The sequence below is a fragment of the Lupinus angustifolius genome, chromosome LG07, assembly GCF_001865875.1.
Source record: "Lupinus angustifolius cultivar Tanjil chromosome LG07, LupAngTanjil_v1.0, whole genome shotgun sequence".
NCBI lineage: Eukaryota > Viridiplantae > Streptophyta > Magnoliopsida > Fabales > Fabaceae > Lupinus > Lupinus angustifolius.
The window spans coordinates 19,766,982-19,778,858 of record NC_032015.1 but is presented as its reverse complement, the minus strand read 5'-3'; positions in this window follow the sequence as shown (position 1 = coordinate 19,778,858).

The following is an 11,877-nucleotide window of genomic DNA, read 5'->3' as shown; positions in this document are numbered from 1 at the left end:
TTTTTTTCTTTATTATATGCGTTGTGTTCTTCTTCATGTTTGTCTTTTTAATTTTGCTTTATATTTGGTAAGGCTCTTTGATTTTGAAAGAAAGTAATGTGTTTAATTTTACAATGGATTATAGGGTGATCTTCTTCCAATTTTGTTTGCCCTTTGTCTTCTTATTGTTTTTATATATTTACTTAGGTTCTTTGTTTTTTAATCTTAACTGGTCATATATATCCTTCATTGAAGTGTTGCTGTTATGCTGTAATTTTTGTTTACTTTTTTTGGTTCATGATATTCATCTTCGTTTACGTTTATTGTTTAATGCTTTCACTGTTTTTTTTATATATCTTACCTTTGGTAATAACCTTCATTGAAGTGTGACCTATTATAAGTCGATATTGTTTTCCTATTTTTTGTCTTATGTCACTAACTATTTTTCCTTCATTAAACTGTCATTCTTATGCTGTAATTTTATTTTTACTTTTCCTAATTCATAATATTCATGTTCATTTGTATAAGTGTGAGTAGACCCTTAGAAGCGATGAGGAACTCTATATCCAAGAATGAATCTAGCATTTGTTCAGTGTAAACGTTAGTTTCATTTTGAACTCCATTCACCAATTATGAAATATATTATCAAGGAAGCATGATCGTATTCATATTATTACATTTGTTCAAATGGAGTCACACTACCATAACCTTAAGGGTAATCATGCATCTAATTTTTATCAACAACAAAGCAATTGATTAGAGAACATACTCACAAAGCAATAGTTTACAAAGCTTAATACAAAACACTCACAAGAGTTCATTATAGTTAGGATTCTTAATAGTCATTCATCGGATAATTGATGTGTAACCATCTTTTATAAGTGAGCTAAGCATTCTTTATGTTGCATCACTTGGGGGCACACAAACCACTTAGTGGTATTGCGTTAATCCCCTATTGAATCAATTGTTCATACCAAGCATGTTAACTAGCTCTATCAAATGTCTTGCCTCTTTTAGGTTTTGGAAATTAGTCATTTGGAACTAAATTAATGGTTTGTTGGAACCATATTAGGTAATGTCTTGCCTCTGTTATGCTGTAATATTTTTTTTTTACTTTTCTTGGTTCATGATATTCATCTTTGTTTGTGTGAGTTGTTTAATCCTTTCACTATTTTTTTATATATCATACATTTGGTAATAATCTACATTGAAGTGCGACCTATTATGTCTTGATACTGTTTTCCTATTTTTTGTCTTATATCACTAACTATTTCTCCTTCATTGAAGTGTTACTCTTACGCTATAATTTTTCTTACTTTTCTTGGTTCAAAATATTCATATTTATTTGTGATTGTTGTTTAATTCTTTCACTATTTTTTTAATATCTTAGCTTTAGTCTTAACATTCATTAAATTTTTGTGTTATGCTATAATTGTTTTTAATTTTCTTGATCATATTATCAACATACGCGTTAATTTCATCTAATTTTGGTGTACATTTGATGTAGATGATCGAAATATAATATTACCAATAGATCAATATTTACGTTTTTGTTTTACCTTTATTGTACTTTAAATGTATTTCTTTATACTCAACTTTTGATATACATTGTGATATGTTTGTTTCATATTGACCAATTTATTAACACTTATCTTCTTCTTTAAACTAATAGATACTTATATGTTTTTGCAATTATCTTCAAACATTATTGATATTAATCATGCATAAAAATAAATTGCCCCCACTTGACATCATAACATTTGCTATTATCCCTTGACATCTCTCTTTATTCTTCTCTTTTCAATAATTTTCTTTCGCATTTTATTACTAAGCAGAGAACTCCATTTCTCTCTTTCACTCCTTCATTGCATTACTCTTATTTTATTCAACCATTCTTCCTCTCTTCTTCGTTTATATCATTATTCCATTTCAAAATTTCTTAATTTAATATGGTTTTATATCATTCTTGCATTAAAATCCATTTTTTTTTTATTTTTTAGATCTGTTGTTATTGTGGGATAACTAGAGGAGTGAGATGTCTCTAATGACAAGGGCTTCGACGATAGTTCTATTTGATATGGTGTCTTTTATTGTTAGTTTTCTATATCTCCTTGCATATCTTAATTTGTTTATAGATTTTTCGATTCAAAATAATAATTATTGTAATGTTGAAAATGACATGAACAATGACGAGATGGTAGAGGAGGCAAAAAATAAATAATCTGTGACACTCTGGTATTTTGATCATTTCCCCTTTATTTTGTAAAGAAATCGTTGTTTATAAGTTTTGCTTTCTAATCTTAGAGCAAGAAGTAGCACAATATTGATTCTATGTTTTTTTAATTTCATTTTACCTTGTGATTCATCTATTTTGTTGTACAACATGAATTAACTATGCGAACCACATTGAGATTGATTTTTTATTTATAGAAACTATAGAAGGTAATGCACAATCATTCAGTTTTCATCGCTCAAATAGATAAATATAATGGAAACTCATGTTATGATTCATCACATTCCACCCCATTCACCAATAGGAATGTGGCTTTCCATTTCTTTCTTCCCTTTCCTATTCATTCATTGTATTTCATCCTATAATTTAATCTTATGGTTGACATTTTGAAAGTAAAAAATGTCAAGGATTGCACTAGCAATGTTTTGTCAATGTTTTGATGAAGACAAGGAGTTAGTAATAGCTTGAAGATGACTCAACAATCAAAATGCCTAGAACTCAATGGTCATATCTACACTAGGTTATATCAATAGAGTTATATTTGTATGTAGTCTGGGATGTGTGCCTTAGTTAGTGAGTCTGGGTTAGGTTAACCTAGATGCAAGTCTAACAAGCCATTAATATTGACATATCATATTCATGAGGCATATCATCTAGTTTATTATGTGTTCATGCATTAATCATACATGTTATATGTGCATATTAGGCATAACATAATTGCTAAACCATTTATAGGAGTCAAGCATAACATATAAGTAGTTTACCATTTAATCACGTATCAAAATATGTTGGCTAACCAATTAACGTGGAGTCTTAATCGATTAATGTGTCTGTTTTATGTTTTACATATTTTCTGTTTTAACTTCATGACTGAAAAACGGTTTGTACAACCAAATTCGTTTTGTATAAATTCTGGTAACTAGCAGAAACATGTAGCATTGCAAATCATTTTGTTGAATTCACGATTTACTGTATTGTATAGGCAGAAGAGAGATGCATGTGTGAGAAAGAGAGATTAACATGCTTAGTTGATATTGTTCATGATGTATGGCATGTAGTTTTCATGTGCTTAATCTCATTCATTATTTCTTGCATGTTCGTGCATTCTGATGAGAGATTTTAAGAGAAATATTCTGCATTATTTGTTTTGTATTAACTTGCATACATTCATGATGGCTTGTGTTACTTGAGTGTGGGTTAATCTTTGAGTTTTCATTGTTGTAATTTGACCATATTAGTGGTCAGTAAAACTCTGTTTTTGTATACTGTTTTGTGCATTGGGTTTTGTCTCTTGGTTTCTTACCACCCTTGATAAGTGAATATTCACCAAGGCTTGGAGGTCTTGAATTTAGAGCGAGAATCTTGGCTGGGGCTGAATCGCGAGAAAGGTTTTGTTGTGCGATAGGGAAAGTCAAACCAAGGTTAGAGGTTCTTGAAATTCAAGAAAAAAGTGTCTAGAGTCTTGTAATTGAATTGGTGTATGTAACAATACAAATGTTTCAATATAGTGAAGAGAAATCTCCCAAGATCAGAAGGGGAGGCCTGGATGTAGTTTTCAAGTGGACCCGCAAACGAACCAAGATAAAAATCCATTTGTGCAAGTTGTTCTTTCTCAATCTCTTTTATAATTCAAGCTGATTTAATTCGTCTATTAAGCTGATATTTTGTATACTACTACTTTGCCATATCCGTGTTAATTGTGCATAAAAATATATGTTGTATCTCTGCTTGTTTGTTGGTAAATAACTGTGCAAGAAGCCAATCTGCCAATTCAGTTTCTGAAACGTTTTAATCGATTAAGCCCACTAGTTAATCGATTACCTGGGATGTTTTCCAGAACTGGGTTTTGGTGCGAAAAGTGGTAATTGATAACCGCTACACCTATTCAATTTGATTCTAACCCCCGCCACTTCAAGGTGTGTCTAGACCACCAATACCTAACACATTTGTCGTTTTGTAGTAATATTGATAATAATTTGATTGATTATATTTAAGTTAATATTTAAAATAATTTTGATAATAATTGTGTAACGATATGTGAGTATTAATGTGATATTTATGAGCAAAATTTGATTTCAATCATCATAAATTAAATATGAATAAATGGAAAACAATTCAATTTGATTCAAAGAAATTTGCAAGTGAAGATTCATGCATCATTGAAGATTTGGAACAAATAAAAAAATAGTTGGTATCATTTTGTGTTGAATAATAGGAAGGTGGCTTTAGATAAACTCAAATAAAGTGAGACATACTAAATTATAGATAAGATAATTTTTTATCAATTTAAATATCCTTTAACAAGTCCCTTCAAGCTAAAACTTAGTAAACTTTAAGTTTGTTACATATAATTCCTTTAAAATAAAAATAACCAAATGAATATATGGGCTCCACACAAAAATTGTTGAACGATATTGTGAACAAAAAAATCTTTACATATAATTAACATGAGAATGACAACCTATTTGGAAAGAAATTATTATTAATATAGTTCATCACTCAAACAAAAGAGGCATTATTAAAATGATCGTCAGTAAGAAGAGAAATAATAGTATAATAACCATCGGAATGATCGTCGATGAGAAAATAAATCACCACTATGATAATTCATCAATAGGAGAAACGAAAAAAGGTATCACTAGAATGATCATCAGTGCAAAAACATTCAGTGATATATTCACCATCAGAATGACCCTCGATATGAAAAGATATCACCACTAAATTATATGATGGTAAAGATTCGTTAAACTCAATTTGAGTTAGTCCCAAACAATTTATTATATAAACAAAAGTTGTTATAAACGATAAGATGATAAACTCAAATAATAATTAATAGATAAATATAAATTATAGATAAACTCAAATAAAGTGAGACTAACTAAATCATAGATAATATGATTCTCTATTAATGTAAATATCCTTTAATACCTTACATGGTTTTTTAGGTTGTGGCTCAAGCAGAAACCAGTTAAGGACGAATAGAAAAGAAAACTAAAGTGGAGAAACTATTATAGGTATGAATGATTCATATTAAATTCTCATATGTATTAATGACTTGAATTTAATAAATTTATTTCAATTATATAATAAAAAGATAAGATAAGATTGTTGGTACCAAACCTATAGCAACAAGGCGTTAGTATAGTGGTGTAAGGTCTCACTGGATCCCAAGGTTGAGTGTTTGATTTTTGAGAGTGATACTTGTTGGGAGGGGCATCCACGAACTCCGAAATGAATTAATTGCTTACCCAAAAAGGTGAGAAGATAGTCTTAATAAATCTATATAAAAAAACCTATACTAATCTATTTACTATATAACAAAGAAATATCTTTGCCACATCACCTATGACATGTTTCATTACCTCAATAAAGTTTTTCCCTCCAAAATCTCTCTACCCCTTCCTATACATCCCCACACATATGATAACATGACGAGCCTCTTTACCATTTGTTTTTATATATCTAATTATTGTATATCCTTATTTTTATTACTGATGCCATTTAATTGAAATAATGACCAATGTAAATCATGGCCAAAAATATCATAGGTGATGCTTTAACTTCTCAAAAACAATTTTAATTACCGATGTCATTAAATTGAATTAATGACCAACGTAAATCATGACCATCAAAATTATAGCTGATGTTTTAACTTCCCAAAATAATTAAATCATGGCTCACCTTCCATAACATTTATAAATCACAAATAAACCACTTTCGAATTTTACTTGATATCTGGATGAAGGAATGATCTACAAAATGACTTTCTACATTTTTCTGGCAATTGTTCCACTCACTGTTTCGTTACATGCCTCTTCGTTTCTCTAATTTATTTTCACATTCATTTTTGCTTCGTTTCTCTAAAAAAATGAGGAACTTTTCTTGCTTGTCATGATGTGATGTGTATAACGCATACCTATAACATATCATTTTTCCTTTCTTCATTTCTTTCATTTTGTTTTGCTTCATTTTCTATTTATGCGTTTGCAATGTCATTTTCCCCCTCTCATTTAAATTTTTTCTTTATTATATGCGTTGTGTTCTTCTTCATGTTTGTCTTTTTAATTTTGCTTTATATTTGGTGAGGCTCTTTGATTTTGAAGGAAAGTAATGTGTTTAATTTTACCATGGATTATAGGGTGATCTTCTTCCAATTTTGTTTGCCCTTTGTCTTCTTATTGTTTTTATATATTTACTTAGGTTCTTTGTTTTTTAATCTTAACTGGTCATATATATCCTTCATTGAAGTGTTGCTGTTATGCTGTAATTTTTTTTTTACTTTTTCTGGTTCATGATATTCATCTTCCTTTCTATTTATTGTTTAATGCTTTCACTGTTTTTTTATATATCTTACCTTTGGTAATAACCTTCATTGAAGTGTAACCTATTATAAGTTGATATTGTTTTCCTATTTTTTGTCTTATGTCACTAACTATTTTTCCTTCATTGAACTATCATTCTTATGCTGTAATTTTATTTTTACTTTTCCTGGTTCATAATATTCATCTTCATTTGTATAAGTGTGAGTAGACCCTTAGAAGCGAGGAGCAACTCTATATCCAAGAAGGAATCTAGCATTTGTTGAGTGTAAATGTTAGTTTCATTCTGAACTCCATTCAACAATTATGAAATATATTAATGTCAAATATAAACAAGGAAGAATGATCGTATTCGCATTATTACAATTGGTCATATGGAGTCACACTACCATAACCTTAATGGCAATCATGCATCTATCTAATTTTTTTATCAGCAAAAAACCAATTGATTAGAGAACATACTGACAAAGCAATAGTTTACAATGCTTAATACAAAACACTCAATGAGTTAATGATAGTTAGGGATCTTAATAGTCATTCATAACAGATAATTGATGTGTAACCATCTTTTATAAGTGAGCTAAGCATTCTTTATGTTGCATCACTTGGGGGCACATGCACCACTTAGTGGTACTGCGTTAATCCCCTATTGAATCAATTGCTCTGACTAGGTATGTTAACTAGCTGTATCAAATGTCTTGCCTCTTTTAGGTTTTGGAACTTAATCATTTGGAACTAAATTAATGGTTTGTTGGAACCATATTAGGTAATGTCTTGCCTCTGTTATGCTGTAATATTTTTTACTTTTCTTGGTTCATGATATTCATCTTTATCTGTGTGAGTTGTTTAATCAGTTCACTATTTTTTTTATATATCGTACATTTGGTAATAACCTTCATTAAAAAGTGCGACCTATTATGTCTTGATATTGTTTTCCTATTTTTTTAATATCTTAGCTTTAGTCATAACATTCATTAAAGTTTTGATGTTATGTTGTAACCCCCCTAAAACCTAAAGACTTTTGAAAGATTTCTGCCAATTGATATTGATATCTAAAAAAATGACTTGGTTGAACTCGAAATTAAAATCCTTGAATTGAATGTGAATAAATTGATCGAGATTTATTCACAATCGGATTATATTTGTTTGATTACATGTATAGGACCAACTGGGGTATTGGTCATGGTATAAAAGATATTTTAGAATCCCATAAAGGTCCATTTACAGGCCATGGTCATAAAGGTTTATATGAGATCCTAACAACATAATGGCATGCTCAATTATCTATTAACCTATATTCACTTTGTTATGAGGTGTAGATGCTTAAGTTGGGAACGGCAGTAAGGTCCCTATTAATATTTTTTTTCTTTTATTTGATTGAAGGTTGTGGCAATAGATGCTAAGTGTGTTGCATCTCCTGTCCAAGTTCGAACGAAGAAGATCTTGTCCAAGCTTGCATCCTTCTTATATCATTGGGAACAGAAAATCTCCCCACATGTTAGTGGTAGAAATTAAGGACTCTATTGCAGGTTTTGGTTGATAAAAGAATCCTCTCAAAAGCCCATATTTATGATCCGTGATTGTATAGTTGTACGAAATCCCTGGGGAGTGAAGGGATGGGTGAAAAAGGAGGGGGTGGAAGAACTAAGGAAAGTCATCTATAAGATTTCATACCTTTCTGGCTATACGGAAGGGTAGAATGGATCATCAAAGGATGGAAATTGACTCCAACTGGACCTTCCCGCGGCCTATCACTAGCAGTCTTCTTAGAGTTCCAAACTCAACATTGGCAAATAAACACGAGGGTTGCACTCGTTGCGGGACTTAACCCAACACCTTATGGCACGAGTTGACAACAATGACCAGGTAAGCAGATCTGTGCTCGAGATCTTGGTTCGAGATTTCAATAACTACCCCCTAGGCCTAGGAAAAAAGCCTCTCTCTATCCTCCAAGACATCTCTCATGTCGTGCCAAGGTAGCGAAACCTTTCACCCGGTGAAAGCGGGAATTAGCTTTCGCATCCAACTTAGTAGAAAAATATAGTATTCCCACTTAGCAGTCCGCCCCTACTGCCTTTGATCAGTAAATTTTGGATATGTTAGGAAGATGTTAAAGGTGGTTTGCTTCCAAGCCACTGCACTAGATGTGCACAAAGTCGTACCTAGGGCTTTTCATTCCTATTTATCTTTGGATTATGGTATCATTTAAAAGTTACTTTCCTTCTAATTTGCTGCTATCCTCCCTCTCTTTTTAATTCTTGGTCTTGAAGCTTGCTTCTTCTCTAGAGTTTTCTTGGTCATCAATACGACTTGTCCGTAATAGAACCGATCTTATTCTTGGAATTTCATACTTTTGTCGAAACCTTCCTATCTCCTGATACTACAGGAGAGGAACTATTACCAGGCACTGAATGATACCATAGGAAGTGAGACATTAGCGTTAACAGTAAAAAGGAACTATCGGTTTACAAGTCTAGTAGGCCAGGTTGGTTCTACCATAAGAAGCCAACTCACAATTAACTTTCTCACCCACGGTCAAAAAGAGGGAAGCTGATATATGTCATAAAGCAAAAGAAAGAAAGAGCTTACCTAATTAGTTATTAGATATTCCTCTTTGCTCAGTACCATCTTTTCAAAGTTAGGATCTTAGAACTAAAGAGCATCGACTGCAACAATGCATTTAGCACCTTCAAAAAGCTTGAGTCGAAAGGTAGTGAGCGGTGTCTGCCTAAGTAGCCCAGTCATTTAGGAACTTCGAACATCCTTTTCCTTCATTCTAGAGCGGATGTAGTGGAATTGGGCTATCTATTCTCTAGTATAGTCCCATCTAGGAAAAAGGAAAACTACTATCTCGATCACCCCATCTTTAGCTAAGAGAGAGGAGATCACGTAGTCAGGCTAATCAGTAATGATACTTGAAGGAAGACGAAAACATAAACATCGTCTAACTCTGTGTCAGCAGCCGCGGTAAGACAGAGGATGCAAGCGTTATCCAGAATGATTGGGCGTAAAGCGTCTATAGGTGGCTTTTTAAGTTCGCCGTCAAATCCTAAGGCTCAACCCTGGTAGGCGGTGGAAACTACCAAGCTGGAGTATGGTACGGGCACAGGGAATTTTTGATGGAGCAGTGAAATGTGTAGAGATCGGAAAGAACACCAACGGCGAAAGCACTCTGTTGGGCCGACAAACCCTGAACCCTAAACCGCTAAACAACCCCCCTAAACCCCCTAAACCCTAACGAACAATATTATTATTTTTGTTTGTTTTAGATAATTGAAAATATTATTCCCACCTAGTGGGCCTAAGGCTTAGATTATTGCAAGCAAACATAGATTTTGATACACATGTCACCCGATGCAGTTGAATGAGTAGCATTGTTTACACATGTAGTATTGGGGTGGAGCATTCTGAAATTTTTAATTGGACAAGTGGCATTGGCAATGTATCTTCACAAGATGAGTAAATTTTTAGAAAGTACCTTAATATCAGTATTGGTTGCTTTACTGAGAGGCTCCAGCAGTTGATCAAATACAGGGTTGAAAGCCACAGTAAAAGCACAGTCAAGTATGTATCCTACACAGAAAATTTATACCCAGAAGTTGAATAGAGTGACACTCAAATAAACACATATTTAGGATAATTGAAATAAAAAGTTTATGGGTTTACAATCTATATGAGTGCCAAAATCCAACTTCACGACATTAGTTTTATCTCCTGAAGTTGGGGTCCAGTGAGCAGCAACCCTAGAGCAGAAAGAGTTTAATTTAAGAAACCAGTAGGATGAAGAAACCACAAAAAAGAAAAGCAAAGTATAAAGTGTCACCAGTTTAAAGAAACCAGTGTTCTGTTACAACTGTGGGGAATGCACCATGTTGTTACAAAACATAGATAGTTGTTTACTTTAACTACCATAATTAATAGATTATAATAAAAATATACAATATAATACAAAATTATAAATGTCATAATAGTGAAATTATAAGATTGGAAATTAATCAAACATCAATGGAAAAAGTCAAACCAATTAGTCAAACTCAAAAAATACAAGTGGTATAACTTAAATTATTCCAAACCAGAAACATACGAAAATAAATTTTAAAATTGAAATTAAAGAAATACCTAGATGTATAGTTATCAGGGTGGTGGCTGATAACAATAGCATAATCCACAACATGATGTTTAATGTTGCAAATGACAGCTCTTTCAGGGATACATCTGAGTGGCAAAACATTTACCACAACAAGTGTAGCTTTCTAACCACAATACAGGAAACAAAGAGTTCTTGTTGCTTCTTGTAACGGAAGAGGTGGCAGAAAGTGACATTCGCGAGAGAGGCACCACGACTAGGTCGTGGATGATATTGGTAACAACACCATTCAGGGAACCGTTTTCGCTCACCAAAATCGAAAAAGTCTGAAGAGTACCACTTCCATTAGGGTAACAACTCACACATATGGTTTGATGTTTCAGTGATGATTCCCTTAGGTTCAAACATGTTCCTCAAATCATAAATAATAACATGCATTCCAGCAGTTGCTACAAGCCTACAACAAGGCAATGGCCAACAACTGAAAAAGAGTAAACACACATGTTGTGGATATGTGCCAACAAAAGTGTGGTATTGACCACTTGAACTTCTACAATCCCAACATTTGATTCTTTTGTCCCAACATCCAGTGGCTAATTGGCCTATACAAAATGTTTAATGAAAAAAATATAAGAGAATAGAAAATGTTAACTATAACGTAAAGGGGTGCGATAACAATTAAGACCTATAGCATAGGAGTAGTCCAGACAACGAACAGGAGGATTATGGGTTACTAAGAATATCCTCCTTTTTAGAGCTGAAACAAACCATTAATTTAGTTCCGAATGATTAACTTCCAAAACCTAAAAGAGACAAGACATTTGATAGAGCTAGTTAACATACCTGGTAAGAACAAATGATTCAATAGGGGATTAACGCAATACCACTAAGTGGTGCGTGTGCCCCCAAGTGATGCAACATAAAGAATTCTTAGCTCACTTATTAAAGATGGTTACACATCAATTATCGGTTATGAATGACTATTAAGAATCCTAACTATCGTTAACTAATGTGAGTGTTTTGTATTAAGCATTGTAAACTATTGCTTTGTGAGTACGTTCTCTAATCAATTGCTTTTTTGAAATATGAACAACGGTAAAAAACAGTGTTGGTGATACAAAGGGGAAGATAAAGAGGGGTAAAGGTAACAATCAGTGTTATTAAAGTCAAACCGAACATCAAGCCGGGAAAGGTTTCATTTCATATTTCATTGATTTAACCAATTTAACCAGTCGTACCAGAAGACATAGTAACTACAA